Here is a 24,903-nt window from a genome sequence, read left to right as displayed (position 1 = left end):
AATGTGATATAATCGGCTAGACTCTTGCTTCTATTATGGTAAATCTTTAAATCAATAGGTAAGGATTGTATTATTTCTTTTCCATAAAATACTAGTGCTGACTTTATAAAAATTGATAGATTGCTGTAAATTGATCCCATTGCCGTAATACTCGTCCTAGCGTATTCTTATTTATTTATTTATGTTAATATAACATTGAGTAATTATTTTACTTAGGTGTTTATTGCTTTCCTTATACATGCTAGCCGGTTCTTACCTTGTTAGTTGTAACTTTTAATTATATCATTGTCTTATTTAGCTGCTCTTATAATTGGTAAAAGTTTTAAAAAATCAGATTTAGTTCTTCTTTAATAAAGGAAAATGTTATATTGTTTGATTCCTAAAAAAAAATATTTAATCCCTTATATATGCTCCTCTTCTAATATATAAATAGGACTGCTCCCTTCATTGTTCACACTCTCTCACACCCAGAGATTTCTAACTTTTACAATCACTTCTTGACATTCATACATTGCTCTCACATGGCTCACTTTTGAATACTTTAAAAGATATTGCTCTCTATTCTTAAAGATTAAGTTTTCCGGTAAACCTAAAAGCTCCTCTCTACTTGTTATTTTGCCGTGTTCGGGTCTAGATTAAGTGTGGATCTTCATTGCTGATTTCTTTTACTGCATAACTGGTTAGTATCCTTAATACATGTTTAACTTATGTTTCTGCATCATCTTAGCCATCTTAAGTCCAAGTTGGGTGTTAATAAATAAAAGAGAGCATTCGGGTTAGTTTTCCTATTCCGTTCTTTCTCGATGTGTGATTGTATGTTCTCCACAACTTGTTTAGATCTTACATGCCTATATGTTACTTGTGTACACGAAATAATTAATATTATGTGTGTATCCATTTTTATCATGTCACTTTATTAAATTGTCTTTTACGTGTTATTACTTGCCCGTATTTTTCGTTATCCCCTCTAGCAGGTTTTGAGCTTAGAGTTCAAGGTGTCGAAGAGTCTCCTAGAAGCGATTTCCTGACGAGACCATTATATTTAAGTTTATTTGAATGGTGTAAATATTATTCATTTACTTTTAGTTTGTAATATTCGTATAACTCTAAAACTCTATATATATGATATAATTTGGGGATCGCCTAAGGGGGGAGGGAGATTCATGTGCTAATTGCTTTACTTATGTTGAGTCTATTTGTATCGTGATAATAATTGGCCCATAAAGCTATTTTAACATGTTAGATTAAAACATACTTTATCACATGCTAAATAACTAATGGAATAAATACTACTTGCCTCATTAACACCTTAGACTTTTATGCAAGCACGCTAGAAAATATTAAATGAATAAATTGCAGAATTAATCTCATTCATTAACTTTGTTGAAATCACTTACTTCCGAATCAATTTGTTAATATTTGATTGTTGTTTATATCCTGTTGTCTAACCTAATTTAACAAATCTCCTGTGAGCATGTAATTAAGCATGTCCATACTTAGAACTGTTCCCGTAGGATTTACTTCAACATGTTAATTAAGTAGTCAATGTTAGTATTACACTAGTTTCAGCATGTTAATGAATTTAAAAGAATAAAAATTTGAATCATTTAAATACCAATCTGTCCTAATTGCTATATGTTAATGCGAGTTTTAATTTTCAGCGTGTACTTAAATACCATGTCTATAGGAGCTATAAATATTTTAGTCTTTCAAACACTTAGAAATCATGCCTATAGGTTTCTAAACATTATTGTATCTTTATATAGAGAGTATACTTTAGTTTTTTTTTTATAATAATTTCAACTTGTTCACTTAGATGTCACGTCTATAGGACTTAATTAATGACACAAAAAAAATTGTTAAAATCACGTCTTAAGCATGTTAACTAATCAAATTAAATACGCTGCATATTCTTTTGCAAGTGCTAATTATTTTCTACATTTTGTATTTAGGTGCTGCTATCTTACATTAATTTCTGCACTAATAATATCATATGCTGCTGTTCTAAAAAATAATAATATATTTTCTACATCTGTCACCTGCTGCCCCGATTAAATCTGGCTTGGATTAATTAATTGCACTGTCTTGCCATTTAAAATCAGCTGCTAAATATTCTCTTCACCAAATAAATTGTTTGCCCCTTTAAAATAATTCCGGTATTAATAAACCGGCTGCTGTTTTCTCTTAAATATTTTGCCCATTTGCATTATTATAAGGTGCCCTATTTTAAATCAATAACTAATTAAATTAGTCTAATAAGCTATTTTCACACTTGTAATATTTTTCTGCCCTCTAAACTCAGTAATTATATTGTCAATGTTTGTATGTTCACACTTAGCATGAAATCCTTTCACTTTACGTGTGCTTGCAAGAATGTTAATAAAATCTAGAGGCTAATTTGAGATTTTACGTGCTAAATGAAGGTCCTATTTGTTTGAATTGGTGTCTAGGAGGGCTTATTATATTTTGTTTCATCTACATCCACCATAATAGTAGTCCAATGCCTCTTGGACCTTACGTGGGACGCTAGACACCTCTTAGAGACGAAAGCATGCGGTGGTGGGGTAGGGGTAGTTTAGGCCCTATGGAGATGATGACATCGACTCGGTCTAAATGACAAACCTTGGTTTTGTCTGTCCCTACGAGAAGCCGACCGAAATAAAGAAAAGTCGAGTGCTGATCCTAAGTCCTCCAGAGTCTCCCTTTCCTTTTCTCCCTTTATTTGTTATAATTATTTGGGGTAGTTTAATAAAATAAAAAAAATGTTTATTTTATCTAATTGTGCAAATTTCTGTCCCCTCGCTCATCTTTTATTAATTGTGTAATATTTATTTGTTATTATGTTATCACCTAGTTTTGCATGCTTAATTAATTAAATAAATAATTAAAATGGCTTTAACTGTTTAATATTATTTATCACTTAGTAACCATGCTAATTAAACAAATAATAAATGAAGTGACCTTAATTGCTACTTGTAACCCCCACATATATTGCATGAGGCACGGCCGGGACCCACATTTGTGGACCTCGAGGGATGCCTAACACCTTCCCCTCGAGGTAATTTGAACCCTTACCCTGATCTCTGGTTCGTTGACCTTAGATAGATTTAGTTAGGTTAGATAGGTGCCCTAACGCGCCTTAATTCGTTAGGTGGCGACTCTTCAATCCACCCAAAGCCCAAAAGAGTTGTTAGGTCGTGCACCAGAATCCGTTTTGAGAAAAACTGTTGACACCCAATTTTGACCGACCTATAATCATTTTCTTGAATTTTTATACGATTAAATATGTATTTTAATACTTGTTTCTTGTAAAGTTTTATATTTAGTTTTACCCAATTAACTACATATACTTTAGTATGTATAATTTACAAAATTATTATTATTATCCCCTCCTTATATATGTGCATTTGTTTATTTAATTTTTAGTTATAAATACTTGTGATTTATTCAATGTTATTGTTCATATTATCGTAAATGTTGGTAGTTTATTTTTTTACAATAATATAACTATTGATTTAATAATATTTCTTTTACTTAGTAATTTGATAGTTACCCACTTATATATTTTTGGTAGATTTTTATTTAAATTCAATTATCCATATTTGGTACATATTTTAAAATTTAAATTTTTAGTTAAAAACTTTTCATAACCATAGAATCCTCCTACAAATCATAAATTTACTCTTTTATGGGAAGAATATTATTTCCTCACCCAAAATACTTCCTTGAGATCAGCTTTTTTTTTTTTTTTTTTTTACTTCCCCTCTTCCAACGTCTCTTTTTTTTCCTCCATAAAAGGTAGCCTAGTATCAACCAAGAGGGGGAGGGATATAGATAATTTTTTAGGCCATACTTGAAAGAAAAGGAAGAAAACTTCAACATTTTTAACCATACTATATCTCCACCAAAACCATGAAAAATCCATGTACCATCGGTTCCCTCAAACCACCTAAAGCCTTCATCTTGGGAGGACGAAGTTTGTCGGAATGCTTAGTTCAAGAGCTATCTAGTCGCTTGAGCTCCGTTAAGATAAGCTCAAGTCCATCTATATAAAGGTCAAATCTTTATCCTTTTCTTGTTCCATCAATACTTCATATACTATGCTTTAATCATTTTTTGTCAATATCATGTTGTTATCGATTTTGTTTATTTTCATGCTACTTTTTGTTTGCTCGTTTATTATTCTAATGAACAATTGATGATAATGAATATCTTATTATTTACAATTTGTGTTCAGTTTGGATTAAGATATTATTAAAAATACATCATGTTTTAAATTTAGAATCTCGTGCTATATATCATTAATTCTTATGAGGATTTTTTTTGTAGTTTCGTAGTCACCGATCCTAATCACATTTACTCAACTCTGTAGGATAGATCTCGACAATAGTGTGAATTACATTGCAAGTAATTTGTAATGAAAATGTTCTTATAAGTGCAAGAATTTATTTAAAGTTACATTACAGTAACTCATTACTATTTGTTACCATGTAGTTTATTCATTCTTAGTAGAAATGTTATATTAATGTGATCTAGGTGAGAAAGAATTTATTTTTTTCACCGTATTTAGCTCATTTTTTTCAATTTGATTCTAAGTATCATTTCTCATCTTGTGTGTAGTGCACTATCCTTTTAAGGACTTGATATGATTTCTTCTTAGTAATCCTTTTAAGTATAGTAAATTGTTAGGGAGATATGTGTTAATTTATTAATTACTGTCAAGCTTAAACTCACTGGTTGCATCAATTGCTCACTATTAAATGGTTGTATTTGCTTTGGTGTTTGTAAGTACGTTGTGATGGGATTTAGACTATGTTAAGTCAAGGTCAATTAGTTTAATCATAAAAAGAGGGAATGAAAATGCAAATTTATGTCAAATCATGTGGTCCAAGAAAAGAGATGAAAAGTTCTCCTCTTTTTTCATGTGCTTACTGTAATTAAGAGTTTTTTTTTAGTACTCTTATCAATTTATAATTTTTATTTGATTAGTTAAGCTTTAAGAACATACCTACTCTCACCTCTTTAAATATTATTACATGTACATCCTAATGGAGTGACGTCGGTTGGAATGCAATCACAACGAGTGGTGAATTCAACGCATGAAGACGAGTTCAAGTTGAATCGTCTCCTCGAAAGGGGGCATCAGGTACGCCTTGGGAGATGATGAAACAAGACAGGCTATAGCTGACTTCTCATATGAAGCACATTACCACTTTATAAGAATAAAACTCATTGTTACTTCTTTCTTATTCTCATTTTATATGTCACCCTTTTTAAAAATCTCAAAGACTTGACAATTTTTATATTTTATGTTAAATTATCAACAAAGTTTCACTAAATTAAAAAAAATCAAGTATAAACATTTTAAACTTTTACATGACTTCTAAAATATCAAAATATTTTATTTAGTTCTCCCGAATAACCTCTTTAAGAACTCTTTTCGTCTTGTCTTAAGACGTTTAAGAAGGTTGATCATAAAAATAGAATAGAGGGAGTAACATCGCATTGGGCCCATTTTTAGCCTTGTCATATCTGATCCCGTCTCTCTCTCTCTCTCTCAACTTTAACTTTATGTATTATTGCTTTATTTAAATTTCTATGTTGAGCGATATATATTAAGCATTTAGTTTGGAAGCAACAAGGTTAGTTTCTCAATTCAGAATCTTCTAATATTCAATTATGTTTCTCCTTTTATTTATGTTACTTTAAGTATTCTATTGGAAGCAATCAAATTAGTCTCTTTCCTCTTTTATTAAATTGAATTCGTGAATTTGGTGGCTTTACTAGTTTGTATGTATCATTGATTGTAATCCATGTATATAGTTGCATGCTAAATAAATTCATTTTGTCTTATAATGTTATGTGTTTGGGGATAGCTAGAATTACGATATCTTTAGAATATGATGATTTTTTCCCCCGTAATAAATTCATAGATTAGTTTAACCTATTTTTAGCATGTTAATAAGTATAATTTCTCTTATTTAATTAGTTGACTATTTCAAACCTCTTTAATTAAATTGAGAATTTGGTTCCTTACTTTATCACTTGGTCTAGATAACTTAGTTAATAAACCAATAAATGAAGTGACCATACTTGCTATTTGTAACCCCCACATATTGCATGAGATACGGCCGGGACCCACATTTGTGGACCTCGAGGGATGCCTAATACCTTCCCCTCGAGGTAACTTGAACCCTTACCCTGATCTCTGGTTCGTTGACCTTAGCTAGACTTAGTTAGGTTAGATAGGTGCCCTAACGCGCCTTAATTCGTTAGGTGGCGACTCTTCAATCCACCCAAAGCCCAAAAGAGTTGTTAGGTCGTGCACCAGAATCCGTTTTGAGAAAAACCGGGCGCGACAATAACCTTGGAAGAAAATTTGTCATGAAAAATAGGAATAGTAGCATAACAAAAACACCCAAGGGTTCTCAAATGAGACAGAATGGGTGGTGTACCATGAAAAACTTCATAAGATGAAATGTCATTTAGAACAGTACTAGGAAGCCTATTGATAATATAAGTGGTTGTAAGTATACAGTCACCCCAGAACTTGATAGGTATACTAGTCTGAAACCTAATAGCCCTTGCTACTTCTAGGAGATGCCTATGTTTTCTCTCCACAACTCCATTTTGTTGTGGAGTATGAACACAACTACTTTGGTGAATAATCCCCTTAGTTTTCAAGAAATTAGTGCATAAAGTGTTAAAAAAACTCAGTACCATTGTCTGATCTCAAGATTTTAACTGTGGTAGAAAATTGGTTCTCAACAAGAAGAATAAAATCTTTAAGCAGCACAAACACACCACTCTTAAGCCTTAGTAAAAATGTCCAAGTCATTCTCGAAAAATCATCAACAAGAGTAAGAAAATACTTGAATCCATTATAAGTGAAAACCTGTAAGGTCCCCAAATATCAACATGAACAAGATCAAGCACAACTGAAGTTTAGAAATACTAATAGGAAAAGGCAACCTAGTCTGCCTAGCTAAGGGACAAACATGACAGTGACAATGGCCAACATTATCTAGTAACCTAGTTATTACATGTATCTTTATCAAAACAGAAATGAGAGCATGGCCTAGCCTTTGATGCCATAAATGTGACACAAAAGTAGATACTGCAGTAGTCATGCATTTGAAAGGAAAGCTTGTAGCAAGTGTTGAAGGACTAAGGATGTATAGGCCACTCTATTATCTACCAATCCCCTTCACCTTGTCACTTGAGAGGTCCTGAAATAAACAAAAATCAGGGTAAAAATGTACTGAACTATTAAGCTCTTTCGTATACCTAGCCACAGACAATAAATTGGTGTTAAATTTAGGTATACACATAACATTGTGAAGAGTTTTAGAGGGTAACAAACTACAAGATCATGTATGTGTAATCTCAGTGCTATGCCCAGTAGGAAAATGAACATAAGTAGGTTTAGATGAAGGAATTGGATTTATCAGTGAACTCGAAGAAGTCATATGATTTGAGGCTCCAGAATTAATAATCCAACAGTCTGATTTAGTGGATACCATACCTGTCATATTGGCTACATCTATTGGTGAATCTTCATGGTCCTCTTATTTATTCTTCTTCTTCAAATCTTCCATCATTTGTACAAGCTGCAAGTACTGATCATTGTTGAGACCTTGGAAGACAGAACCCATACTACCAGTCACGTGAACCCTATCACCATTCCTTGAAATATGCTCTTCCTGATTCATCACATTATGTGTTGATGGTTGATCATAGGTCTTCCTTCTATTATTGTTAAACTTGAACCCTGGAGGATATCCAATCAACTTGTAACATGTTTCTCTAGTATGACCCTTTAACTTGCAGTAATCACACTTTAATTCTGTGTTTGGATTCCTTCTAGGTCTCATATTAGAGATGTTTGCAACAATCAGAGAGCTGTGAGTTCCTTCTACTGGTGAAACGCCCAAGATTCCATTACTCTCTCTTTGGATCTCTTCTTGAATCAGCATAGAATACGCTTGATCCAAAGTAGGAGTAGGTGTCTTCATAAGAATTTGACTTCTTTGTGGAGCATAAGTCTCATTCAGGCCCATCAAGAATTTCATAAACTTTTGCTGATGCAAATAAGCTGTGAAATTCTTAGATTTATCACAATCACACGCTGGAAAAGGGATTATAGACTCAAGCTCATCCCACAAATCATTTAACTTGGAGAAGTAAACAGAGATGTTTTGAATCCCTTGATCAATTATACAGATCTCCTTGTGAAACTAGAAAATCTTGGTTGCATTTACTTTATCAAATCTTTCTTTAAATGCTTTCCAAACCTTGTGAGCACTTTCAGAATATACAATGCCTTTTCTCAATTCTTGAGTCACAGAACTCATGATCCATGATTTTACAATCGCATTACACCTATTCCATTGATGTAACTTGAACTCATCCTGCAGATACGTTTCTCTTTTGCAAGATCCATCAATAAACCCTACTTTATTCTTTACTAGTAGAGACAATAACATCAATCTACTCCATTTTGAGTAATTATCAGTTCCTGTCAACAACTGAGGAACGAGAGAGATACATGGTGTATCTGAATGTTGCATATACAATGGGTCATTGCGATCCAATTGAGGAGTTGTTCTTGGACCTGTTACTCCAGTACTCACAGATGTCGAATTGTCTCTCATTGTTGAAAAAAACTTTGAATAAGATAATCAGTAAAGAAGAACAAGAATTTCAAGGAAGTAAGGAAGGGGGAAAAATAAGGAAGACGATGAAGGAGCTCATCATCTATGGAACACACTGACACCGTGCTCTGATACCATGATAAAATCTGCACTCAGGCCACCATTGATGAGCTCTATAGAAGAAAGGGAAGAAAGCTAATAGAGAGCAATTGTGTTGTGTTGAGATTTTTATTATTCACACACTTCTATATTGATCCTTATAATCATGGATCCATTTTTATACAGTGCATTTACAAAGTTAGTTACTAACTATCCACTTGTCAACCTCTAATTGGAAACTTAATGACAAACTTCTTAACTAACTAATTTATACACAGTTATCAACTAACTATTCCTTCATTTCTACAGAGATGTTTTGGCACTTCAATCTTCAATGAGGATTACTGCAATTTTAATGTAATTTTTTGTCATTTCTCTGTCTTTCTCTTTAACTTTTTTAAGATTTGATTTATAAAGTATTGATCTTTCATATGTATGAACACCACATATTAATAAAATGGGGTACCCAAATCCAGCCAAAACTTCCATTGATTTTCAAAAAAGGTCGAGTGCGTTTAAAATAGAAATGGAGCAATTTTTTTTAATTTTGGATAAAAAATAAATTAAAAAATCGGGTTAGTCGTTGAAATGAAGCCACGTGTTCAACCGTTAGTCGCAAGGGTATACACAACCCAAAATATTGACGATAAGGGTGTATACAACCTTAAAGTATAACGAAGGGTATTGACATACCATTTACGATAGTTCGGAGCATATTTGTCCTTTTTCCCCAAATAAAAAGTTGTTATATATTTAGTACAAAATTCCTTCTTCTGGAATATGTTTCCGATTCAAGCCAATGCCGGAGCCACATGTAATAAAGGGGATTTATGTAAATTAGAAGAAAAAAATTGCTGAAAATTATAGTGTTATAGAAATAAATTTTCTGAATTCTCTTAATATTAGAAAAATACATGTTTAAATTTATGTGTGATAAAATAAATTCTTAAATTAAAATTTTCAACTTGGTTACTGCTTTCCGCTATGGTCAGAAAATTTGAAATGTCAAACAAATTAACATCAATACTTTTAAGAGCCTTGAAATATTGAGCTAGAGGAAGTATTTGGAAGAACTAGCTATTACCTTCTTCTTTTTTTGGCCTTTCCATCTATATTCGTAATTCGCATTGAAGTCCAACTAATCTGAATATGCAGGATATGCTGCTCACCAAAGTTTTTTTTGTATGTTTGACTTATTATTCACGTATACAAATAAGAAAGCCAAAGTGGAAGGAAAAGAGATCCTACCAATATTGAAATGCATGAATCATTGCCGCTCTATTATATTGTTGCCATTATTATTGCCTTTGATTTTGAAATACAATACGCCAAGGATTAAGAGGTACTCCACACATTTATATGAAACACAAATATCTATTCTCAGTACCCTTCCAATTTATTTTCAATGTCTTTCACTTATCCTTTTATCTCTTATGTTTTATCATCTGTCTCTTCACCATTGCTGTTAATTTCTATTTCTAGCTAGTCAGTTCAAACTTTGATGAACAAACTTATTTCCTATTGCAAAAGATGATAAGTATTCAGTGAAATTAATTAGTTTGGTGTAAGAGAGCTAGCTAGTCTTGTCAATCCCAGGACGGATGACATAAGAATTTTTTTCTTTCTATTTTTAGTCATCTTTCTAAATAGTTTTTGTGAACAAAGTTATTTAATAACTTGCGTGGGTAGAAGATAACAGGGATCCCAAAATTAATTAGACGAGTGTGCAAGCTAGCTCAATTTCTAGTCATCGAACAAAGTTATTCTGAATTTGTATTGGTCAAAGATTTCATTTACTCCATGAAATTAATTGGTCGTGAAATGAAAACAAATTGATTCAAACACAGTAGTTTATTTTCAATTGTCCAAGCCTGTTGGTGAACAAATTAGTTATTTGTTATATATGTTGGTTTAAAAGAATAGGTACTTCATTAAATTAATTAGTTGAGTTACACTCAAACTGATTCAGAAATCCCGATTATAATTTTTTTATATATATATATGAATCCATCCCCCTACAAATTAAAGCTGTTATAACCTAATGAATTAAGCACAACATAGAAGTTAGAACTTATTCCTTTTAATTATAAACAAATAAAAAGGCCATAAAGCATTGATCTAGTGCATGCTAAAATCATTGATTTAACAAATGATGGATTCTTCTTATGATCTTCTTTTGCTTTATGATTATGGTTAGAAATTAAATGAAATAGAGGTGGCTGGGACATTCTTTTTTATTGCACTTTAATGGTGAAGTACTGAGAGCCACCAAAATCAGAAGAAAAAAGAAGTGAAGGAGAAGACACGAGAAATAAAAAGAAGAGGACAAACAGTAATACACAGTAAGTCTACGTTGTTGTTGATTAATTGGGAAAAGTTGACATTTTCATTAATAAATAAAAAGATTCCTTTGCCAATATGCACTTTTACTATATATTTCCAGTTAATCTTTTTATTAAAAGCAGTAGTATATTTTATTTAGCACGAAACCCCATGTGTCTGTGGATCAGTGGATACCTTTTATCATTCCACTCAACTTAAGTTGGACCTCTAACTTCTTTGAAAATAAAATGTTATCGAATCTGATTTAACATTAAAAACTAGCTTAAGAGATGAAGATCGTTCAAAATTATACAAAAAGTTAAAACTTTCTTCCCATTGTTGAAAGTTTAAACTACATCACCATCAAATGCTTGTATGGATTCAACAAGGTTTTGACTACATTAAGTAATTGAAAATCTTAATGATACCGGATATCATACCTCTTTCAATGTGCGCCGTGCATCTTGCAACTCATCATTACTTTGGCGCTCTTTCAACAGGAGAGGGACTCCATACATCCATCTCCTCCATTTTATCTTTCAGCTCCTCATTCATCTCTTTAATCTTATTTTGTACAGCTGCATCGTCATTGCCTCCAAGGTGCTTCATAACCTCTAGTTTTCCTTTAAGTTCTGCTATTTCCATTTCCAGTTTTTGCTTCGCATCAATGTCCCTCTCTAGCTCAAGAATCTTTTTCAAGGCCTCCTCCTTCTCCCTCTGTATATTTAACATCAACATGAGTAAAACTCTGTTAACTTTGTGCTAACAACAATNGCATCAATGTCCCTCTCTAGCTCAAGAATCTTTTTCAAGGCCTCCTCCTTCTCCCTCTAGATATTTAACATCAACATGAGTAAAGCTCTGTTAACTTTGTGCTAACAACAATGGCAGAAACCCCACCATATGCAGAAATATCCTTGCTCAAAAAATAAATACACACGCAAAGAGAGAGAGGAGCAGGGGGGGAGAAACATGATTATGAATGACACCTTTTGTTCTTCAACCAGTCTCAAGACATTCACATCAGCTTTTCTTTGTTCCACAGAGGCCATTTGAAGTGCTGAATTTCTCACATCATTCTGAATAAATAAAATAAAGTCCAACACATTATAATTCGAAAGAGTTAGCTTTAGGGGACCAGAAGCTTGAAAGTTACATTCTACCCACATAATATAGGCACAATGGAGCGCCAAAATAATGTAAGCCACTGCGGCTTTATCATGATAAGAGAGAAATATTTATATATAATTTTAACTCATGCTGGAATTTGATACCTGTTTCTTCTCCTCATCAAGCTTTTGCTTTTCTCGCTCAGTTAAGGCTTCACGTTCATTCAGTTCTCTTCCCCAAGAATCAAGCTTCTTCTTCTTGCTCTCCAGCTCTAAGCTTAACATTTCCTGCTCCAGCAGGACCTTCTGTACATGCTCACGTGCAAGGCATTGCATCTTCCGTGATTCTGCACCAAGTACACCTTAGTTATACTTTAGAAACTAGTGGAACTTTCTATTACCTGATGAATATCCAAAAAAGGAGCTCTTTAGCTTGTGATCTTTGTCAATCAAGGATCTAGTGACACCTTACTAGTTCTCAAAGCAAATGTAAGATGCATAAAGTTAGTTACGTATTAAATAAAACTATTTTAAAGAGACGCTCTAGTGAATCCCTTTCGTCAAGGTTCTAGACAGAGAATATTTTGAGGGGATGAACTTTGGGGAAATGATTTGAGTTTTGGAATATATGACTTAGTTGGGTGAGTTTTAGAGTTTAAAAGACATATATAGTGACCCTTGGCTTAGGCAAAACGACCTCACTTAAGTTGGATTAAAACCAGAAAAGACCACTTAGCCCTCAACTTATAGTGAGCTTCCCAGGAACCACGTGACCTTATTTGTACCTTTGAGAAGGTAGAGGAGTTATTTTCAAAAGTCCTTGGCTAAAAAAAAAACAGTTAAAAAGAGGCAATAGCTCCAAACAGAAACAAGAGCAAGATAATAAGATACCGAGGCAAAACAACAAGAGGATAGAGTGTACGTAGACCTTAAACCTACCTCGTGGAGTTAGAGGGGCTGTTTCCTAGAGACCCTTGTTTCCTTAGGTGTGCAAAGGCATTAAAAATTGGCACTAAATTATTTTTATATGGTGGTTAGTTCTAAAATATTAGTGCAATAAGTAGATTCTGAGAGTCTATGTCGGTTAGAACTTGGAACCAATTTCCTAAGTAGGCGTTTGGTCATGCGATACCATATCACGATATGATATCATGAGATGGAATCAGCGTTTGGCCATGCGATTTTACGCTGATTTCATCTCATGATTCCATATCATGAGAGGTGATACCATATTCTCCAAAAACTATGATATGGAATTATATGGTGATTCCATATCATGATTTGAGATATTTTAATACAATAATTGATCCATGAGTTTATATTTTGTTAAAACAACCCCACATTTATATCTACTAACCATTTGTTTCATATGTAAATAAAATTTATAATCACATCATTACTTTTTAAAATTTATTATTCTCACCAACATATAGTCACTTTAACTCACACCACACCTCACGATTGTGAAACTTTTCAACATTCACTTGAAACAATTAACTAGCATGTTAAAATAGTTACCGAGGCAATTAGTAAGGTGGCACCAACATTTATACAACAAAAAAATATGACTGATGTACATTTCAAAATTCGACATAATACTCTATTTTGGCCTTGGTTTAAGGTAAAATTTCAATCACATTAATAAATTTATTTTATGGCCTTAATAAGTGCACATTTATATTTTATGTGTAAGTTATTAGTATTTAGTTACATATTTCCTATCAACTTTGTTTAAAGAGATAATATTTATTTTATGACTTTGCATTGTCTTGGAGACACTATTTTTATTACTCTTACAAACATTATTTTTATGAAGTGCATTCTATAATGCTTCCAATTTATTTTATGTTCACTAAACTAATATTGATGTATTTTTTATTTGGTAGGATTATGTTGCGATTGATGGAACATATATAGAAGGGGAGATTCCTAAAGCGGTGCAACAAGCATATCGTAATCGCAAAGGAAGAACATCACAAAATGTCTTATGTGCTTGTGATTTTGATATGCGATTTACCTTTGTTGCTGCTGGTTGGGAAGGTACTGCACATGATAGTAAAGTACTTGAGAATGTACTTGTTGAACCAACGTCACAATTTCCATTTCCGCCACATGATAACTTTAAATTACATCATTAGAATAAATATTATTTATTTACACAAAACTGTCTCATTTACATCACATATGCTTTTAGTAATTCTTTATAGAATGTTTTTTGGTAGATAAATATTATGTTGTTGATGCTGATTTCCGAAACACAAAAGAATTTTTAGCTCCATACAAAGGACTACGCTATCCTTTGCAAGATTATCGAGGGAGTGAAAGAGAGCCTCAAAATGCCAAAGAACTATTTAATTATAGGCATTCATCTCTGCGCAATGTGATTGAACGAACTTTTGGAGCTTGAAAAAATAGATTTAGAATACTGAAACAAGACAAGAACCATTATGATATTGATATACAAGTGAAAATTGTTATAGCTTGTGCAGTGTTAAATAATTATTTGTGAGAATACCAAAGTAGTAATGTTAACTTTCTCAAAAAAAAGAATACCAAAGTAGTAATGAAATATTTATGGTCTATGAACATGAAGATATAGTTGCGGAGGATATTAGCCAACAAATGGCTCAAAGTAACAATGTCGGTTCGTCTTCTCGATCACATGATCGAAAAATGCAAGTTCAACTTGAGAAAATTGTCCGTACTATGTGGGAGAATTATATTAAAGACTAGTACACTATAATTCATGTTCAATTTTTTTATTAAATTAAAGTTAGATGAAACAATTACGTAAGTGGAGAACAAATAACTTTGTAATAATTTATTATGCGATTTTATAATTTTTTGTTTATTTGATAAGATTGAATAAACAATTGAGGCTATTTTAATAGTTTTACAACTTTATGAGATTTGTATGTTTATGAGAAAATATACAATACAAAAATTTCATATCACATGTCCAAACAAACCTTCAATTTCATTTCATGATTCCATATCATGATACCATATCGCATGGCCAAACGGGCCCCTAAATGAACTATCTCTGAACAATTCAAGTACACTATTTTCGATTACTCTAATTTGAAATTCCAAACAGTAGTCAAAACTATTTTAAAGTATACATCAACAATTTTATTTAGTGATCAATGTAGCCCAACGCAAGAAGCTGAAACTCAAAGCTATCTGTGAAAACCATCCAATTTGCACTTGATGAGGTAGAATAGGATTTCAAACAGCTCTTAACTAGAACTAGAAAACGAAAAGGAAGTAACACAACTAGATTAATGATACATTTAGAAAACATATCTTAAAACAAAAACAGTTTTATCAGAATATTAAGGGTGGGGTTTATGGTTACTGATAAACTAACCAATGCATAACCTTAAGTCTTAACTGACAGCATGAACTAAACACAACCATAAGCCTCTTGGAGAGGAAATAAGTTCTTTGTGCACTTGATTTAGAATACTTAAAACTGCAGTTTAGGAGGAGATTACTAAATACCGACCCAGAGCCATTGACTCTGTACAATCGTACGCTGAAAAATCAGGCCATAAGTACAGATTTCAAGTCCCCGCCATAAAATTAGATTACTAACATTTGAGTACATTGTATTAACAAAATGTTTGAGCTAAGAAGTGGTCACATTCTTAAAGACAACGCAAGGAAATCCAGAGTTCCAAACACACACACACACACACACACACCAAAAAAATGGAAGCAAAATAACATTTCAGATGTAACAGCCGAGAATCATCGCAGCTCTGATTAAGCCTACATTCATAAAACCAATCGCTAATACTGCAAAACCCTAACCCTAAACCCACAGAACTAAGGACAACAAAGGCATAAAAAAGCTTGTAGACAACAAAAATAACAAGTTTCAGCACAAAAAAAAGAGATAAAAATCGAAATTATAACAACAAATTGGAGAAAAAATAGATCATTTTCTGCGTTCTGATACCTCTACGAAAAGGAACGATGAACTTGATTGAGAGATTTCTGAGCTCTAACAACAAAATGCAGGCGACGCCGACGGAGTTTGGAATTTCGATCGGGTTCCAATTTAATGAGTAGAAAAAGGCAAAACCTAAGGTACAAAGAAGAGGGTCTCTGCAGTACCCCAGTACACACTCAGATGGAGTAGCGTATGGATGCCACGTGTAGAAGGCCAAGATTAAAGGAGCTGCATTTTTTTCATTTTGACACTTCAATCCTCAAGTTTATTTCGGTTAAATCTTTAACCCATTTCAAAATATTTTATTTGGGCCATTTTTTTACTAAAGAAATGTTATCCTTATTTAGAAGTGGCACTTCTAAAGAACGAACACTGCATCATATTGTTGTACCCAAGGAAATAGTATTTGTACTAGCAATTTCCTACCATCTATTTTCATTTATTGTTACTGTACTACCTTCTACATCTTTCTTTCTCTCAAAGTAATGATTTCTCTGTGCTCCAAATCGGTCTTCTTCGGCGTTGCTTCAAGGCTCCATGCTTTTTTATTATTGTGATGGTTAGATTTTTTTATTTTCTCCTCGAATTATTTTTTGTATTTTATGGGTCTGCTATATTAAAGACAATTGAAAGTACTGAGAAATTCGTGCCTTTTTGTATATTGATAATTTAGTCTAAAAGGTACATTTTTTATTTGAAAAAGTTTATAGTGATTGTTTGCATGTCATTTCTATGAATTCTTACATATGGAAGATGCGAGAATGTGAAATGGCTATTCAAAATTTCTGCATGTGAGTGTTTGCATATTCTTCTCACATTTTTATGATATAATTCTCTCTTTTTGGTGTTCGAACACTGCATCACTTGGTGGTACAAAGAGCAACCTTATTGGTTCGATTTTTCAAGAGTAGAAAATATTGATTTTCGATCTAGATACAAGTTTTGGGAATTCACTTAGTATTTTAATTTTAATTTTAACTGTCGCTTGGAGTTCTATTTCTCATAATGTTTAAGGTTTTTGTTTGTTTACTTATTGCCCTGCAGTAGTTTTCCTTCTAAATTATTTCTTGATTTTGACATACCTTTAAATCTTGGCTCATGTTAGTTACCTGGGTAACAATTCTGCTACTATGTGGAACATGTTTCTCATAAACTTATAAGCAATCTTGAAAGTTTTTGGACTAATTAAGGTAGTAGGATTTGATAAATAGTAAATTATTGACTGAAAATTATTACTTTCAGAACGAAAATATAGTGAAACTTCTTCTTATGCCTACACTTGAGGACCTCTTATTTCACCTTCCAATCTAATAGACTACTTGATTAATCAATTGTTTGTTTTCGAGTAGTTTTTTACTATATCTTGGATATGTTCAGAGAAAAATGATCCAATGACCTAGACATGAGTGAAGAAATTAACGTATAATATTTCTTTTGCCTTTCTCAGCTTAATAGTGATCAAGATATCCTAAAAACTTTTAGGTGAAGCACTATGTTCTACTTGTACCGGCGGAGACATACGACTTCTGCTGAAATAATTATTGTTCACTACACCGTAGGCAATGTGGAGGTGACTTTTTTGGAGATGTACATGTTTTGAGTCTTAACTGTAAATACCCTCATCCTTTGACACTCTGATCTGTCTTGCACTCATACCACTAAAGAACCAAGGTAGTTTACTTCAATTTTTGTGTTTATAATATATAAATGTGTCTTATAGTTATGGCGATGTATGAATTTTTAATAAAGAACAAATGTTACAGTAGATGAACTCACTCCTTTTCTATATTTGCCTCTTTTGTTTTGTTTTCAAAAGAACTAATAATAAATCAATAGACATTATTATCTTGACACATATTATTATGATCCAAAGGTATCAATGCTAATCTAAGTCAGAGACAACACTAAATTGAGATTCCAACTACATCTGAAAACATGCTGCTAATTCAACTGCCAAGTCATGATCCTTCTGCGCTATCACCTTATGAGTTGAATGACCACATGTGACATGAGAGCTGAAAAATTAGAAATCATTGTTTCAAAACTATGAATAGGATGTCATAATGGTATCCAAGAGAATAACAACATATAAATGAAATAAGACTACAAGAGAGATATGTTGATCTGTTTTAATAACCGTGTTGATAAGTCAATATGCCACTTTCTGTTAGATTACCTCAAATTATGATTTTAGTAGATATTTGCATCTATTTAAATTTGATGTCTCAATTTATTATGATAGTTAAGAATTAATGAAAGACTACTATTTCAAATACTCTATATAGTGTTGTTATGATTGATGAGATAGTGCCGTTTTGTTTCTATGAGATTTTGAATTTCAATGTCCATTTGGATATAAGAACTAAAAGCTGAAATTCGGTAAAATAATTGTTGAAAAAATATTTCTATTCTCAAACTGAATTTTTCGTTCCAACTCTTAAAAGAAGAGAGGATCACTGACAATTCAAATATTTAAGAACTCTTTAATAAGTTTTGCTCTCTTATAATATAATAAATTATTATCTGTACTAGACTTTCTTCTATAGTCCTATATTACCTTGCACGTAACAATGTTATTATAATAAAAAACCTTGAAAACATATGTCATATGTTTGAGAAAGTATATAGGGCAAGAAATGTAACAAGACAAATGAATATCAATTACTTTGTTATATTTTTTTTTTTTGAGCATTTTATTTGTGTATTGGTAATAGTTGAATTGAGTTGTATTGTTTGTTTTAAGCCATTTTTTATTTTCTTGCTAAAAAATTGTAGTTGTGTTAAGCAAATGACTTTACTGAACTGATGTCTACTATATTAAATAAAAATCTTACCTTACTTTAATAACTATATAACCAATCCATTTCACACGCTTACAAGTTACAGCTTTATAGTGTCATATATGTTGTTCATGTTTCTCAGAGACAACTTTTATATCCGACACTCAGCAGATAGGAAAATTAGGTGTGGCATCATAGCGGGGGCGATCATATGCTGCTTCAGAGTTCCAGATATACATGTAAGTTAATATGCCACTTCTTGTTAAGTTGTTTGAGGCAACTTCACATGAGTTTAGTTGATCTTATCAGTTATTTATATCAATTTACATTTGATGCTTCATCTTAGTGCGGTTGTTTCGAATTATGAAATGAAAATCGTTCTTCACTTTGATGTTAATTAAAATTTTACAGTAAAAATTGATCGGTAATACTTTTCAAGAATGGAGCAAGGATTGCAACCACCATATGACCTCAACAATCAGAAAATTTTGCACAACTAAGCAATATTCTACGTTGCATTGAACATGAAAAATTTATCAGTTTATCTTAAGTGTTGTACGAAAGTTTTGATTCCCTGTTTTTGAGAGAAATATTGAAGCACCATCATATATGGCACCAACATTAAGTTCACGAAAGTCTGGTATCGAAGTATATGCAAGATTGGTTATCGAAATTGCGAAAATGGAGTTCAAATTGCAATGTTGCGAAGCCAGAGTCTCCAAAATTAGGATTGAAATTCAATAATCCAATGCAAAGGGCTGCTACTTCACTTAACAGTAAAACTTCTAAATGGGTTTTGTCTCCTGGAAGGCCGAATTCGCCTCCTGCGTTTATGGAGAATAGAGGAATTTTTACATTGAATAAGAAGCCTCCGATGAGTCCTTCTAAGGGGAAAAGTGTTGGGAATTTTCTTAGCGTGGGGCTTGAATTGCTCAAAAGGTAAAAAAATTTCTTTTGGTGCAGCATCTCTTCTTATAAGTGGAACCACAATCGGCTATTATTGCTCTTTAACATGCATCAGATGTACCTTCATCGATCAAGGTAAGTTTATCTTCGTTGTCACTTTCTGTTTATCAATTTTTCGGGTGAAATAGACAATATGAAAACATAGATAACTAGGGATACACCCATTTGGGTGTGTTAGCTATGATAGTTTTTTTTCCAAAAAAGTTGTTCATACTTTTTAGTTGAGATTTTATGTTTCTCCAACTCTATTGAGGGAGTGGTTCTATTTTCTTGTGGTGTTCGATTGTCTTGCGAATTTGTGATGGTTCTTTATATATCAAGTTGAGATATTAGCTATTAGAACATCAGAAAGACAAAGGCTTTCTTAGGGAAGGAAAAAACATCCTATACAAAAGAAAAGGAGAATATTGTATATATGGAGAGATAGGATCTTTCTAAAAAAAATTGATCTTTTAGCTCCGTTGACATAACAATGTAGTCCTAGGGAGAGTGCTTGTGCATGAGGATCTTCTTTTGGAGTGCTTGTGACATGAGGATCTTCTTTTATTATCATACAAGGTTAGGATATTACAATTGTATTTATCATTACAAACATACAAGTGCCTTTACCTATACTATTGTATCTACTCAAATATACAACTGCTTTTATGTATACACTTGCATATACAATGTTTCTATTTAAAGAAAATTATGTTGTACATGTGTACACAGGAAGATGTGTGTATATTTTGCTACAAGGGTTTGAACTATGGAAAGAAGAAAAACAATAGAAGGCTAGCCCTATTTGAGATTGCAAAAGACTGAGGGTAGACTTAAAAAATTTTCTCTACTTTTGTGTACTTATGATGCAAATAATATACTGTAATTATCATGAATTAAATAATAATATTCAAAATATAGTTCATCTTTCAATTACTTCAACAAATTTGAAATGGAAAATATGTTCTGGTCATTGATGTGTGACAAATGAACCTTCTGACCACCATGGTATGATTTTGCTCTTTTGTACCCTACACAATGTTCTGGTTGAAGGATAGGGTTGGAGTACTATGATATGTTGTTCATATATCTATAATGTTTTATTCATCAGACTTCATATGTGTTTACTATGATAAAAATACTCATACTATTGTCTATTTATCCTTCAATATGAATCCATGCTTGCTTGATTTTATTGTATGATGGAAAAATTACAAAGATCAATATTAATATTAGTATATTATTTAAATGTACACAAGAACTTATCTACTCCAGACATGTACATGATATTATCATATTTTACCCATGTTTATAGAGACATTCAATCAAAGTATCAACTTCTTTAAATATATTATTATTAATATCCAATGAGAAAAACATATATCAAATTTAAATATGTTGGGCCCGTGCTTGCCCATCTAGTATAAAGTAGAGTGCGTAGATTTTAGTGAAAATTGCGCAAAATGACAAACATCTCAAAAGTATATCATTATGTAAAAAATTCAAAATTTGTATAATTCGGTTCATAATTGTATAAATTCAGAATTTTGTAATTCACTTCTTGATTGTATAAATCTAGAATTTGTATATGCTTACTGTAAATTTGTATAATTCGGTTCTTAATTGTATAAATTCAGAATTTATATAATTCACTTATTGATTGTATAAATCTAGAATTTGTATATGCTTACTGTAACTATTTTGTATACGATTTATGAAAAACAATAAATTATCATGTTTGTATATTAGCAAGAGAAATATACAAATGAAATTCTAAGAAATTCCTAAATGTATAAATACAAATTTTGTATATACTTACCTTGTTTGTATATTCGCAAGTGAAATATATCAAGCAAGCGAAATATAAAAAAGAGCAACTTACAAAAATAACTATATTTATAGGGTAAATGAATACCAGTAGCTATAAGTATGTTATTTACAATAAATGAGTACAATTTATATCACTTTTTCGCTGTATTTTTGTATAGTTTTTTTAATTTTTTTATTTATACATTAATACATCTTTAAGTACAACAAACTAAATAAGGAATTGACTCTAAATATAACCCACTATCCTTACATTACGTCCATACAATGAACAACTTCCCATAATTAACTTTATAACTAAAAATTACTTATTTAAAGACATCATATGATATTCTTTATCAGTTTAACAAAAATTGTGATATATACATCATACTCAATTTTCTTGTTGTCTCCATATTTCTTATTCTGGCATTGTAAAGGTATTAATAATTTTTTTTGTTAATTCAAGTTATTGTATGTAAGCAAATTGTTGAATTTGTGAATGAAGGTTAAGTATTTCGATTTTGAATAGGTGAACTACATGGCAATACATACACTAGTTGAACAAAAAATGAATACACCAATAAATAATACAATGAATACATTGTTGTTAAACACAAAAATGAATACGTTGGATATAACTATACTTGTATTCCCTAATCAACTTTTTATCTTAGATATAGTACTTATCTATCTAGATATAACTGTATTCGCAAATCATCATTTCAACTTGTGCTTATATAACAATACAATTATCTATGTATATAAATATGGATACATTTCAACACTGTTGTTAAGCAAAAATATGGACACATTAGACAAACAAGCAAAAAAGATACAATTTGTGGGTATCAAACTGTATAAGTATGGATATACATTAGACAAACGAACAAAAAAGATACAATTTGTGGGTATCAAACTGTATAATTATTCTTCTAAATAAATTTTGAAAAGGTCAACACAATAGTATTGATCATGTATCCAACTATACTTGAATTCCCTAATTAAATTTGACAGAGTACTTATGTATTCAAATATAATTGTATTCACAGATCAACAGTTCAGTTTGTGATTATATAATAATACAAATGTCTATGTATATAAGTATTCTACTATATACAAATTGACAATGAGAGAACCCTCAATCTCTTTTTTGTTCATGTTCTTCTTGTACTCATTTTTTAACAACTACATACATACGAAATCAAATTTTCGAACAATTTCAATATAAGAGGACAATTCATAATGACAATGGCACACAATACATGTGTTAAGATATATAAGTAAATGACATTAAACTAAAAAAAAAAACATACAAATCTCAATTTCATTAATTTTTCTCTTGTTCCTGCTCGACTGCTCTTTTTTCACACCCACTTGAATCAGTGTGACTTTTCTCCTTTTTCAAGATTAGTTTTCACTTCTGAACCTTTTTTCCTCTTTACTAATTTTGCATGTTCGTTTTCTTCAAGCAGATTTAAGGGTATATATGGTCATTAACCTTTTTTGTTCTTCTTTTTTTCTCCATTGCAGCAATAGAGCCTGAAATTTTGGCTTGCTGTTGAGTAATACACAAATCAAAGGAAGGTAGTTCATCCAACAATTTGTCAAATAAATGTATACCTCTCGTAATCCTCCTTGGAGTATCAATTTCAGCTGTTGAAATGGATAAACAAATTCTTGAATCAAAACCCTATGAAAATAGAAGAAAGTGTAGATATATAATGCTCATAAAAACAAGATAAATATGCAATTAGAAAATACATGATGGATACAAAATCACAAAAAATGCTCCTGCAGTGATGTAAAGGATCTTGAATTTGAATGAATTTGGGAGAAAAAAATCAGAAAATATGTCATATATGAATATTGATGAAAGAGAAAAATTTGATGATGGTAAACATGGGAAAAGATCACAAATGTGCCTGCCATAATTAATTAGGCATTCAATAATTACTTTCCTATTTAATATTTATTTATTATATTAAATATATAAAAGAATTTATTTATTTGTATACAATTAACTTTGCTATTTATAGTCTAATATATCCATATAACATGAAAAAAAAATAATGTAGCTATTTTTCTTGAATATATATGGATGTTTGCCATATTCTGAAGTTTTTCCTATAAAAAGAATTGAATATATTATAAGCTACATGAATTGGGCTACCTGCTGTTATTTCTAAGGAAATTTACACAATACATATAGTGTTAAGAACTAATTACATCATATCTCTACTCTTTTCAAAATTACAAAAACTCTTAAATTTGGTGGAATCCGGATACATCTCAAAATGATATGATACATCGTGTACTGGTTTCAAATACATTCCTCAACATTTTGATACATCGCGTCTCAATTTTGGATACGTTACTCAATGTTTTGATACATCGCAGAAAGTGATGTATCCAATTGATACATCGCGTAAAGTGATGTATCCAATTGATACATCGTGTTAAGTGATGTATCCCAAAATATGAGAGAGTAGGAAAATGATGGAAAATTTTAAATGATGGAAAATTTTAAAATATATAGTAAAATGAGCTGTATATTTATATAATTTTTCCATTTTCTATTCCATTTCCCATTTTCCAGGCATTGATTGGAAATTGGAAATGTTCTTTTGGAGTTGAAGAAATATTGGGCCTTTTAATATTGCAGCCAAGGAAAATGATAGGCTTTTAATTGTTGGTTAGTGTGATTGGCATTACTATGTGGACTAGCCCAGTTTGAGTTTTGGTGCCTACCTTTGCAGTTTAGTGTTTGTCCTTTTCATAATGATGATGATGGAGAATAACTTCTAAATCTGTGGATCAGGATTAAGGTGGATTGGTAAGTATAATCAGAGTTTTTGAATTCAAGTTTTCTTGGGTATGTAGGCGCCTTTGTTAGGGGCGTTTTACCTGTACGAATTCAAATTTAATTGAGCCTCAATACAAATATCGAACACTAGATAAATTATTATTTTTTAAAAAAATACTCTAAGTAGATGAAGAAATGAATAAAGGTGTAACAAGACAAGCTTGAGCCTAACGTTTTGGACCGATATTAGGTACGTAGCGTAAAATAGCATATACTACTATAGACCTACAAGCTGCTAATTTTATTCAACTTTGTAGCTAGAATTGATGCTCATTTTATTATTCACTCCAAAAAGAAGAAAAAAGGAATCATCAACTGTTTAAGTTGTTAAAAGTGAAAGTAATATTCAATTGTGAATTCCAAG

The 24,903-nt window shown here is 31.6% G+C and overlaps 1 protein-coding gene across 1 annotated transcript in view; it reads right to left on the bottom strand.

Annotated features, from left to right (window-relative positions):
* The window catches only part of LOC125860004 (factor of DNA methylation 1), a 38,615-nt gene extending 22,348 nt beyond the window's left edge, over positions 1 to 16,267 (bottom strand). Inside the window, exon 1 of the mRNA XM_049539882.1 lies at positions 16,149 to 16,267. The gene's annotated coding sequence lies outside the window, so the exon portion shown is untranslated. The remainder of the gene's footprint in view (positions 1 to 16,148) is intronic.
* Between the last annotated feature and the right edge of the window lie 8,636 nt (positions 16,268 to 24,903).

Source organism: Solanum stenotomum, chromosome 3 (genome assembly GCF_019186545.1).
Source record: "Solanum stenotomum isolate F172 chromosome 3, ASM1918654v1, whole genome shotgun sequence".
Lineage (NCBI taxonomy): Eukaryota > Viridiplantae > Streptophyta > Magnoliopsida > Solanales > Solanaceae > Solanum > Solanum stenotomum.
This window is presented reverse-complemented; position numbering and strand designations above follow the sequence as displayed.